Genomic DNA, 13,497 nt, shown 5'->3' on the forward strand with positions numbered 1-13,497 from the left:
AAGCGCGTCAATAGAGGATTTTTCTGTGTTCGAAAGTATTTTCTGTTAAATAAATGCTACCTAACAGATTAAAGGGTCATTTAGAAGATATTCATAATAATCTCGCAGTAAAACCAAGAAAATAATTTTCTAGAAAACTAAGTCAAATGAAAAAATAAAAATCATCATTTTGAAGCCGGTGAAAAGCTCCAATAAAGCACTTTTAGCCTCCTACAACGTAGATTATCGAGAGGCAAAATGTAAGAAAGCCCATACTATTGCGGAAGTATGAATTCCACCGTGTGCTACTGACATGGTGTCCATTATGCATCTACATCTATATCTATATCTACATCTACATCTACATTTATACTCCGCAAGCCACCCAACGGTGTGTGGCAGAGGGCACTTAACGTGCCACTGTCATTACCTCCCTTTCCTGTTCCAGTTGCGTATGGTTCGCGGGAGGAACGACTGCCGGAAAGCCTCCGTGCGCGTTCGAATCTCTCTAATTTGACATTCGTGATCTCCTCGGGAGGTATAAGTAGGGGGAAGCAATATCTTCGAGCTGGCCGGGGTGGCCGAGTGGTTCTAGGCGCTACAGTCTGGAACAGCGCGACCGCTACGGTCGCAGCTTCGAATCCTGCCTCGGGCATGAGTGTGGGATGTCATTAGATTAGTTAGTTTTAAGTAGTTCTAAGTTCTAGGGGACTGATGACCTCAGAAATTAAGCCCCACAGTGGTCAGACCCATTTGAACCAATATATTCGATATCTCACGCAGAAATGCACTCTCTCGAAACCTGGACAGCAAGCTACACTGCGATGTAGAGCCCATGGAAAAACAGCTTTTGCCTATTCCTTTGTCTGACACTATAATTAATCGTCAAATTCAAGATTTAGGAGAGCACCTTCTTGAACAAGTTATAGATAAAATGAAGGGGGGGGGGGGATTTTGGTTTGCAGCTGGATGAGGCCATTGATAGCAATAGAGATGCTTGTTTAATTTGCTGTGTTCGATTTGTTGACGAAAACGAAACCAAATGATGGAAGATCTTCATCTTTGTAGGGAAATAAATGCAGACACGACAGGCAAATGTGTTTGTGTGTGCACTGTTGGTAAGCGATCCATGTCGGCGCGTTACAGTGGTCTACAGGCACTCAGTCCCTCAAAGGTCTTGCTACTATGGGCATCTATTGCATTATCCATAGAGAAGCACTTCCTTGTCAACATTTGAGTGTTGACATGAAACAAGTACTGCAAACTGTCACAAATATGGTGAATTTTATTACAATTCGTGCTCAGACAACTAGATTTTCTAGACAAATGCGTCATGGTATATGACGTTGAACATACATCTCTCTTATTTTACAGCAGTATTCGTTAACTTTCGAAGGGATATGTGCCACCATGCATTTTGGAACTTTGGAGACACGTCTGTTCGTACCTGAAAGCTGAAAACCATATCAGTGTTTGTGCTTTCTAGATTAAGACTTTCTATTAAAGATCGCATATTTATACGATATATTTGAGAAGTTAAACTCACTAAATAAGTCTCCTGAAGGAAGTGAAACTCATTTCATTCAACTTATTGGCAAAGTTTCGGCCTTCAAGAAGAAACATCTTCCATGGAAGAGAAAAATGAACGATGAAGGAGAAATGGACTTGTTTCCTTGTTTGCAGCATTTTATAAACGATAATGAACGGAATGGATATTGTCTTGAAAGGAGGATATAAGATGAACATGAACAAAAGCAAAACGAGGATAATGGAATGTAGTCGAATTAAGTCGGGTGATGCTCAGGGAATTAGATTAGGAAATGAGACACTTAAAGTAGTAAAGGAATTTTGCTATTAGGGGGGCAAAATAGCTGACGATGGTCGAAGTAGAGAGGATATAAAATGTAGACTAGCAATGGCAAGGAAAGCGTTTCTGGAGAAAATAAATTTGTTAACATCGAGTATAGAATTAAGTATCAGGAAGTCGTTTCTGAAAGTATTTGTATGGAGTGTAGCCATGTATGGAAGTGAAACATGGACGATAAATAGTTTGGACAAAAAGAGAATAGAAGATTTCGAAATGTGGTGCTACAGAAGAATGCTGAAGATTAGATGGGTAGATTACTTATTAATGAGGAGGTATTGAATAGGATTGGGGAGAAGAGAAGTTTGTGGCACAACTTGACTAGAAGAAGGGATCGGTTGGTAGGACATGTTCTGAGGCATCAAGGGCTCACTAATTTACTATTGGAGGGCAGCGTGGATGGTCAAAATCGTAGATTGAGACCAAGAGATGACTACACTAAGCAGATTCAGAAGGATGTAGGTTGCAGTAGGTACTGGGAGATGGAGAAGCTTGCACAGGGTAGAGTACCATGGACAGCTGCATCAAACCAGTCTCAGGACTGAAGACCACAACAACAACGAAATGTTCAAATGTGTGTGAATTCCTAAGGGACCGAACTGCTGAGGTCATCGGTCCCTAGACGTACATACTACTTAAACTAACTTCAATTAACTTATGCTAAGAACAACACACAAACCCATGCCCAAGGGAGAACTGGCATCTCCGACAGGAGGGGCCCTGCAGTCCGCGGCCACTCCGCACGGCAAAAGACCATGAAATAGGCCTTACTGCAAATACTTTTTTTCTGCAGTTTAAGGGCATTTATATTAACTACAAGTTCATTTTGAAGCATACTATCTTAAGAACAGTAATATATTTCAGTCGGTTGAAAATGCCTTCAGTAATGATGTTTATAGAACACTCATCGGATTCTTCACTAAAAGTGAAGTTTTCATCAATTACATTGCCAACATTTTGGTAGTTCGAAGTGATTAACTCATGTTTCATCGCCTGTGACGATTTTTGAGAAAAAGTTGTCATGATCAGCCTCGTAACGGGCAAGCAGTTCCGCACAGATCGTCCATCGTTGCTCTTTATGGTCCTCTGCTAGGCGACGGGGAACCTAGAGGGCACAAACCTTTGAGTACCCAACTAATAAACGAGTGTGTCAGAACTGCCAAAGAGACGTCCAGTTGTGTTTGACTGTGATTCGAAGATCACCTCGAATGAAAGTGTCCGGTTGTTCTAACATTGCAGGTGTGACGGCTGTGTGCGGCCGCGCAGCACGTGGGAGGTCGGACAAGTTGGCGCGACCTTGTTGCTATTGCCGCAGACTCGTCGCCAAAGTTTCACCGTTGACATTGTGCAAGCGTCTATGAATATCTGAGAGGCTCTGGTTTGCGGCCAAAATAAACTTAATAGCAGCTCCCTTCTTGGAACACACCTCCGGTACAGACGCCATTTGAAAGCTACGGATTTCTCTGTCACCCATCGGAACTTCATGAAACTATATAAACTGAAACATCAATATTCCACGATATCTCGCAATATATTCCACATTTTTCAACGGAAATTGGCTGAGAAAAAACTGTGTTGTATAATATACTGAACCCTCCTCGTAGTTAGTCAGATGAGCCACGAACTGAAAGAAGTTGAAAACCATGGGTTTAGATCATTAAACGGCATCAAATCAACAGTACCTTGTCCGCTCTGGGACTTGATCTGCACTATATTATTATACCAGTTCGACGATGGTGCTCAGGGTTTCTCATATTTGGGTAAAATAAGGTTTCTTCTCTTTTATTTTAGTATGCTTGTTTTTCTTCACACAGAGTGTTTCAAAAGTACTTTTGTAAACATTGGGGACAGGTTCCTAACACCAAAACACAAAAAGTACATATAATCATATGTCCAAAAATCCTTTGTTTTCCATTTATTAACGGAAGTTGACGTTCAAAAACTTACCAAGGACCGCCCAACAACTTCACTTATCTATGAGCCCATTTGACGCATTGTTTCCTAGATGGCGTTGAGTTGCCAGGGAGACTTGTTTACATTCGTCATTCGTCTGTCTTCAACGTATTTATTGGGTACATGTACTGCAAGTAATGTGTTAACTGAAAGTGCTCCGTTCCAACACAGCATGATATTCATTTCGTGAGCAAGCAGACATGATCTTTATGTACGGCCTTGCGAATGGTAATGGACACGAGAGTATACAGTTGTATCAGACCAAAGACAGCCGGATCATCCAACCTTTGGCGTTGTGGATCGTCATGTTTCCGATACAGATCCGTAGCCCAACAACCTACAGATTGAGGCAGGCCATTTGTTGCTCATACGCCTGACCAGGAAGCGTTGTATTGGCTGTCAAAGAAGAGCCAGTATCAACTCAACAAGAGTGGTCCTGGTATGTGGTAAATTACTAAGTTCGGCATGGAGGATACTTTACGAGCAACTTAGGTATCCGTATTATTTTCAACTTGTGCAGAGCCCTACGCCTATCACACACAGCAGGAGAACTTTTGCCGATGGTTTCTGCACAAACTGCCAATCCGGTTTTTCTCTCTTCAGTTATGTTTACAGACTAAGTAACGTTTGACGAGGTGGAATAACAAATTTCCACAACCAACACATACGAGCCGATTGCAATCCTCGTGTTGCAGTCCAGGTTAGACATCAGAATCAGTTTAATATTAATTTGTCAGCTTAAATTGTACGTGACTGTCTGACAGGACTATACATTCTCCCAGTGCATCTAACAGGTGCTGCCTACGTGGGCTTTATTCAGGACTCCCTCCAAGACCTACTACGAAATGTGCCATGGCAACCAAGAAGGAACAAGTAGTTCATGAATGATGAAGCTACCACACATTTCAGTCTCAGTGTTCGAGAGGCACTGGCCGGTATCTACCATGTCAGATGGATAGGATCAGTTCCATGGCCAGTATATTTCCCCGACTCAGTCCTTTTGATTATTATGTCTGCGGATACGTTAAACAACTGACCATCCGTATGCAGGCACTCTTCATCAACATGGAAGCCAACGAGACAATTCTAAATCATCAGTGAGTATTTGAAAGGATTCGAAAGTCTATAATTCGACGAGTGCATTGAGGCATGACGTTCCTTGTTTTTAACTTGAATGAACCCTGTATCTGATGTACGTTAATTAATCATCCTGCAAATTAATGAATTATGAATCCCTGGCAGGCATTGACAATATGATAGTTAATTCCCCAAAATAATGAATTGGGAGTCCAATGACTAATAAATGAGAGAAGATTCACAAATACTTCGGTTTATTCTGATGACGTTATTCGTAATACAATTGACAAACAATGGCAAAATTAATGTTATAAAACTTTGGCACATCTGATAAAGGGAGTCGGGGGAAAGATTCTAATAATTGCGCAGGTCAAATAATTGCAGTCGCAAAGTTGCACCGTGATTGTTGTGATGTTAACTGAAATCCAGAAGGAAAAACTTTGTACTTGTAGTCGGAGAGGGAAGCAGACAGATCATTGAATCTAAATGCAAGTCTTTAGAGTGAAGCTTGAAGTCATCGGAATACTATAAAATGAGTTTAATTTACCTACACAATGTCTCGCAGTTCCAGCTCAATCTCACAATAGTAAATTGTAGGTGGAGGCTAAAGTGACTGCAGAATCAGTCACTGGCAGCACCAACGATCCTCGCCTATAGCAAAGTGTAAATCAGCCTGAAATTTCTGTAAGTCCCCCGATACATCAGCGCTGGTGGTGGCGCTGTCAGGCGATGGAGTCTCTCGAAGATCAAGCCTCTCAAGGAGATCTGACGTCAAGTAGAACGTGACAGTGTGAAGTCATTTCTGATCGAATGATTACTGGAAGGAAACATCGTATTGCTGCGGTTTACATCTCTTACTGCACTGAGACTGGCTGAGCTTCTGATCTTCCGAACACTGGCCGGTAAAAATGCTTCTTAGAACACACTAGTCCCCTTCCCAATGCTATCCTCTGCTTAGTTAACAAGTAACATGCGACCTACCATTTTACAGAAAATCGTCTTACTCTCCATCCATCTCTCTCTGTGACCTGTGAAGTGTTTCCTCATAGACACAGCCGAGTTTCTCAGTCTAATCTTTAATTTTCCATGTAAGACAATCATTACGATTCTCATGTCCTGTAAACATTTGTTTTTTGAAACGCCAAACGTCCACTGGTGTCTGATGCTTCCAAAGGCCCAAAACCTGTGGGTCATCATTCCATTTACGAGATGTTTATCTGTGGCATCCAATGCCTTCCAGAGAAAACCTCGCCCTCCGACTTTTGTGCATCTTAGTATCTCCTGCTAAAATCGTTCCTCCTACTTCTACTCCTGGGTTGCAATTGTTTGCAACAGGGGGCTGTGGCCACAGGAGATACTATCTGGGTTTGTCCACGATGCACCGGGTGCCTCCGTGCGACATTACAAAAGGCTGTCTAGCAATTCGTGCTGGCAGTTGACCTATTCTTCCTGCGGCGTGTCCTTCCATGAAATGGTTCCAACGGTGTCACCCTAATTTGCTTTTCTGGTAGCCCAGGTGCTTCTGCGCATTCCAAAATCTGCTTTCGACGTACTCTCATTTATATACAGCATGCAAATTCGGGTAAAGAGTAAATCTGTAGTAATGTTACATTAGTCACATACCGACAATCACTTGTACAGTGATCTACCATATTCCTCAGCGTCGGTTAAATGTACCAATCAAATGGGTCTTTCACTATGATTTTACGTAATTTGCAGAAATGTTTTTAGAAGAACGGTCTTGTAACAGCCCGTGTGTTTAGAAGAAACAGGAGAAATTTTGAGAATTAATTATGAGTTTCTGTGTTATTAGTTCCAATAACTTAAATTGAAACTTTTGATAAATAGCTTGAAAATGAAGGATTTTCAGACATATGTTTACGTGAACTTTTTTACTTGCTTTGGCGTAAGGAAATCGTTCCCTCAGTTTGTAAAAGTATTTTTGAAACACCTTGTGTATATGAAATTATTAACTATTGATCATTTTACAATCTATTCTTTGTAAGATGTAGATTGTCGAGCATTGGTTTCCCTTTTACTGTCAGATCTGGAGATGGTCATTATGTACCGAAATCGATAGTCGGACATTAATTATTTGTGATCATTTACTGGAACTAAAGAAAGAAAACCCTGTTTATTATACAACATGCACATTTATCTCAGCTGTGCAGACACAGATCATTTTTTTAGAGAACCCCATTAGTGGTGTGTCTGTATTTCCCAGTATCTGTACGACTCTATGAAATATACCTTCTAACATGCGTGCATTTGCGAATAAGACTTCCAAAATTAGTTTCAGAGATTATACTGCTAGAAGTAAAACATCCTTTCCTCTAACTAGCCTAATAAATAAATTGCGAGTTAAAGAACCTGCATTTGAAAGTTGGCATTGCTCGTTCATGCATGTATATACACAATAAAGATTAATGCCACGTGATTTGTCTGAACATGAAGTGTATATTTGCATTGGCACCATCCGACGTTTTGTTGCACTTTAAGATTGTCGCACCACTCTAGTTTATCAAATTTATCACTGGGCAAATTTAAACTGGTATCGAACTGCAATGTTTTCTTGTCAGACATGGGTGAAGTTTCTAAGAAGACGCTGTATTTCCACGTTAGACTTGATGAGAAGGAAGTGCTCTGTGTGAGCCATCGATAAAACATTAATCTGATGAGTCGCATGATGTTTATTTTCCAATCTTTCTAATGCAGTTTGAGTCTCGGTTATGTGATGTGACCCAAAAATCGCTGTCCAGACTTGCCCGTCTTGTGAAACTGAAGGGTTGGTGCTGTGTCTACAAATGTGTTCAAATGTGTGTGAATATTTAAGAGACCAAACTGCTTAGTCATCGGTTTTTAGACTTACACACATCAGATAGAGCACATCCACTGCTGTCAGATATGTGTATGTCGATAACCAGCTCTGTACTGCTAGAAAATTGTCAAAAGAACTACATAATACTACAAGGTACCACCGGTTGGCAGCAGTTTCGTACATAATAACAATGATGTGGGAACAGCGGTAAGCTATATACAGAGTAAAGCAATTCGTTTACATCAACAACAAGCTTAAAAAATTATTTCAACATTATAAGGCATGCAGAGATTTTTTCCCTTCACACTGATCGAAAAATATTTAGTGAAAATAATTTTCATTATCGTGCCATAGTACAATCTGAAGTGAAAATACAGTAACAACAAAAATAAAGCATCTTAAGGTACATGAGAGTATGCGGAGTACAATTGTGTATATTATGATATTGAATATTGACAATATGCACAGAGGCTAGAGCTATGATTACCACTGGGCAACGTTTTATACTACATGCAGCAAGACAGTAACAGCAACAACAAATCAACATTAGACAGCGTGAAATGATTTTTTACAAATTTATTAAAGCTGTTAAAATAATTATAACGAAAGTTGTAGTAACACATGATGCATCTCACAAAAGTCTTAACTGGGCTACGTCAATGCGCGAATTTACCTAAATTTCTGAGTAAAAAATGAGTTATTACACTTCACGAATAAAAATTTGCCGATGTTGCTTACGTGATAAGAACAAATTGATTAAAACGTAAAAGAGCCCAAGTACGTAACCAAGGAAGTAATAAGACATAATGTGCCAAATAAAAATTTAGAGAAAGCCAATCTGCAAAATAGATTTACATTCTAATAAAATGCGTGTAAGGTATAATGACTTGACAAGTAATCCAAGGTCTAGGTTATAACCCGATTGAGGCAAGGATAAGGTGTAGGCTACTAATGTGGATAACAATATGAATACAACAAGCTTTGCAATGATTTGTATTAAAAATATATATGTGTATAATACCAGGATGACGTGAATATGGAAGTTATAGGTCGAAAAACAAGTGCTTCCTAATATGTCGTATAGAATAGTATGTAACCTGAGGTGTGGGTCGTGTGGATCTCATGGTATGTGGGCTAGCACCTCGTTGGAGGTACTTTACTATACAGTCATTTATTAGGATAATATACTATGTCACAAAACTACATGGATAAGAGACAGGAGGTAAATCATCCATCTTTAACATCATCACATTACAACATGGAACCATATGATAGGTAACTAGGGGTCTATGTCATAGTAGTGACGTACGTCCATCACAACTACAAAGTACAGTACTCGGATGCAACAGCGTAGCAGCACGTAATCTGATATGTTCTCGTGTTCATGGTTTAAAGAAAGTAAACCTGTTAACGATTAACGAGAAACTGCCTACAATTTTTTATATATAATGTATAGAAGCTTGGTTTTCGAAGTCTGGGAAAGTTTAAATATAAAATGTATTCGAATCACACGGAGTACAGCTCAATTAAATTGGTAACGAACCAAGTAGAGGTAACGCTGAGACAAATATTACTTACAGATTACAACTAACATGAAAGATGTTCCTGATTACTAGTTAATGATTCCGAATGGTTGTTGCTCGCGATCTAAGTGAGCTTATGGTTACAGTAGACAGTGAAGCAAGACACATTTATGATTATTAATTTACACTGCCCATTTGATGTTGGAAGTCTAGGGGGGGCTCAGGTGTAGAACTGATCGCAGATTACAGTATATGACATGATAGATATTCATGTTAATACTATAAAGGAAAATACAGCGCTTAAGGTTAACGACTGAGGTGAAATTGAATTCCGACTATTAATTTAAAACATATACGACAATTTGGTTCTCGAAGTCCACATGAGTTTTGATACGGGAAATTGACAGGACCAAGTAGAGTATATAAGATAAACGAGCGGGTAGCAAACATAAGCACGGCAAAGTCAGTGACAAGATTCACTAACATTGAACGGCTGACGCCAGAACGATTTCAAATTATACATCTGAATGCGTCAAAACTTGGTGCTCGAAGTCTAGGTGTAGACAGTGTCAGGCCAAGACATAATAAGCTCCAGCAAGTGGATGGAAAACAAATTGTGAAAGGAACAGTAACAAGAATTATGATACGAAGAGCGATAACAGGCACACTGTGTAGAAATGTGACGATGTTTAAGATGACATGGTTTAACTCCTGTTTCTTGTCCATGCATTTTTGTGGCATGTTATACACTCCTGGAAATGGAAAAATGAACACATTGACACCGGTGTGTCAGACCCAACATACTTGCTCCGGACACTGGGAGATGGCTGTACAAGCAATGATCACACGCACGGCACAGCGGACACACCAGGAACCGCGGTGTTGGCCGTCGAATGGCGCTAGCTGCGCAGCATTTGTGCACCGCCGCCGTCAGTGTCAGCCAGTTTGCCGTGGCATACGGAGCTCCATCGCAGTCTTTAACACTGGTAGCATGCCGCGACAGCGTGGACGTGAACCGTATGTGCAGTTCACGGACTTTGAGCGAGGGCGTATAGTGGGCATGCGGGAGGCCGGGTGGACGTACCGCCGAATTGCTCAATACGTGGGGCGTGAGGTCTCCACAGTACATCGATGTTGTCGCCAGTGGTCGGCGGAAGGTGCACGTGCCCGTCGACCTGGGACCGGACCGCAGCGACGCACGGATGCACGCCAAGACCATAGGATCCTACGCAGTGCCGTAGGGGACCGCACCGCCACTTCCCAGCAAATTAGGGACACTGTTGCTCCTGGGGTATCGGCGAGGACCATACGCAACCGTCTCCATGAAGCTTGGCTACGGTCCCGCACACCGTTAGGCCGTCTTCCGCTCACGCCCCAACATCGTGCAGCCCGCCTCCAGTGGTGTCGCGAGAGGCGTGAATGGAGGGACGAATGGAGACGTGTCGTCTTCAGCGATAAGAGTCGCTTCTGCCTTGGTGCCAATGATGGTCGTATGCGTGTTTGGCGCCGTGCAGGTGAGCGCCACAATCAGGACTGCATACGACCGACGCACACACGGCCAACACCTGGCAACATGGTGTGGGGAGCGATCTCCTACACTGCCCGTACACCTCTGGTGATCGTCGAGGGGACACTGAATAGTGCACGGTACATCCAAACCGTCATCGAACCCATCGTTCTACCATTCCTAGACCGGCAAGGGAACTTGCTCTTCCAACAAGACAAGTCACGTCCACATGTATCCCGTGCCTCCCAACGTGCTCTAGAAGGTGTAAGTCAACTACCTGGCCAGCAAGAGCTCCAGATCTGTCCCCCATTGAGCATGTTTGGGACTGAATGAAGCGTCGTCTCACGCGGTCTGCACGTCCAGCACGAACGCTGGTCCAACTGAGGCGCCAGGTGGAAATGGCATGGCAAGCCGTTCCACAGGACTACATCCAGCATCTCTACGATCGTCTCCATGGGAGAATAGCAGCCTGCATTGCTGCGAAAGGTGGATATACACTGTACTAGTGCCGACATTGTGCATGCTCTGTTGCCTGTGTCTATGTGCCTGTGGTTCTGTCAGTGTGATCATGTGATGTATCTGACCCCAGGAATGTGTCAATAAAGTTTCCCCTTCCTGGGACAATGAATTCACGGTGTTCTTATTTCAATTTCCAGGAGTGTATTAACTCAATAAATGGCCGTATAATACAATACTTCTAACGAGGTGCCAGTCTGCATACGATGAGGTGTAGATGACCTAGACCTCGGATTACTATTCTATATGAGGCATTAGGTAGTACTTGTTTTTCGTTCTTAATAACTTTCAAATTCACGACATCATTCAATTACATATGTATTTCATATAAATCATTGCATGGCTTGCTGTATTCACATTATTTTCCTCATTAGTAGCCTATACTTTATCTTTACCTCCATCAGTATATGATTACTAGGATTTCCTATCAAGTACTTATACTTTACGCGTCTTTTATAGAATGTAAATCTATTTTGCAGATTGGCTTTGTCTACATTTTTATGTTTCACATAATGTTTTGTTGTTTCCTTGGTTATGTACTTAGTCTTTTTCACGTTTTAGTCAACTTTCTGCATATTATGTAAGCAACACTGACAAAATTTAAATAGATTTCACGAAGTGTAATAACTAATTTTATACTTAGAACTTTAGGTAAATTCGCATATTAGAGTAGCCCACTTAATTCTTTTATCAGATATATCGCGCTTTACCACAGCTCTCATCGTAATTATGTTAACAGCTTTAATACATTTGATAAGAACGTTTTTACAGTCTCTAACTCTTGTTTGTTGTTACTGTTGCTGTCTTGCTGCATATGATATAAAGTGTTGTTCATTGATAATCATAGTTCTAACCTCTTTGCGTATTGTCAATATCGTAATATACACTATAATACCCATCATACAATTCTGCTGTATTCTCGAACATTTTGTAATTGTATGACGTCATGTATCTTAACATGTTTATTTTTGTATTATATATAAAAAGAAGTGTATATGTATGTTGCTATTACTGTAGTTTAGTTTCAGATTGTGTTAGCCCTTGATGCTGGTACATCTGTTCGAACGTAACGAAAATTAAAATTACTTTGACTAAATATTTTTCGATCAGTACGATGGAAAAAAGTTACTGCATGCTATATAATTTTGAAATAATTCTGTAAGCTTGTTGTTGATGTACACAAACTTCTTTAGTTTCTATATAGCTTAACGCTGTTCCTGCATAATATGTTATTATGCACGAGACTGCTGCCACCTGGTGGTAATCTGCAGTATTGTAAAGGTGAGAGAGGTTGGCTGTCTGGATGTGGGCTGGGTTCTCTGTCGAAGATGGGGGATATAGACAGCCAGCACCAGAGTTGGGTCGTGGTGAAGATACGACAACTCGTTACTAGTTCTTTACTCATTTATACAGTTCAGACATCCTTCTGATTGTGGTCCGCAGTTCCCTCGTGATACTGCGGCGTCACAGGTCCAAGCGTTGGCGTATGGCGGGTGGCATGGCGGGAGACAGACCGTCTCCTGTATGCGAGGCGAGGTGAGCCGGGAGGATGCGGCCGCGCTGCGGTCAGTGGCGGCCATAGGTCTTCTATAATGCGGAAGGTCGCGTCGTTCCAGTGGCATGGCGAAGGCGTCGCCCGGAATCGAAATCTCGACCGCCTGTGAGGAGGAAGGACGAGCGGATGGCGCGGTATTGGCTGCCCGGGCTGGTCGGACAGGTCAGATGTCTCTCCTTCGCGGTCCGGTGGCGACAGAATTCACAGCGAGGATTCCCGGCTGACACGCAACAGACGCCGAGTGTGGCTCTGCTGTGCCCCAACGTGAAGTACTCAGCTGGGTCGGCTTTTAAGTGCTGGTTCCCGGTACCGTATTCCCGGAAGGGCTGCGTTTGTGGGCCACTGCGAAACATCTGGAACAGGGCAGTAACCGGGGTTTGGCGCAATCGTCGATTACGCGGAAGTCAGTGGAGCCGGAGTGGCTTGTCCGCAGGGCATTGACACCCGGGACGGTATCGCGGAAGTCTTGCTGCTGCTGAGGAGTGCTGATCGAGAGGGAGCGACGACGGGGTGCTGCCGATGCCCGTGGCCTGTGGCCTGTGGCCTGGCTTAGATGTTCGTGGTCCGACGACACGGGAGCCGATCACGCAGTTCAATGACCAGCATCTGCTGTCCGGCCTCGTTGCAGTTCTGGACTCTCACTTCTTCTACAAGTTCACCTATAGTTTTGTCCCGTAATAGTATTATGTAGTTTTTTTGACAACC

At 42.3% G+C, this 13,497-nt stretch overlaps 1 protein-coding gene across 1 annotated transcript in view; it reads left to right on the forward strand.

Annotated features, from left to right (window-relative positions):
• Positions 1–13,497, forward strand: part of LOC126298556 (uncharacterized) — a 902,811-nt gene that overhangs the window by 56,463 nt on the left and 832,851 nt on the right. The gene's annotated exons all lie outside the window — the stretch shown is intronic.

Source organism: Schistocerca gregaria, chromosome X (genome assembly GCF_023897955.1).
Source record: "Schistocerca gregaria isolate iqSchGreg1 chromosome X, iqSchGreg1.2, whole genome shotgun sequence".
In the NCBI taxonomy this organism is placed as follows: domain Eukaryota; kingdom Metazoa; phylum Arthropoda; class Insecta; order Orthoptera; family Acrididae; genus Schistocerca; species Schistocerca gregaria.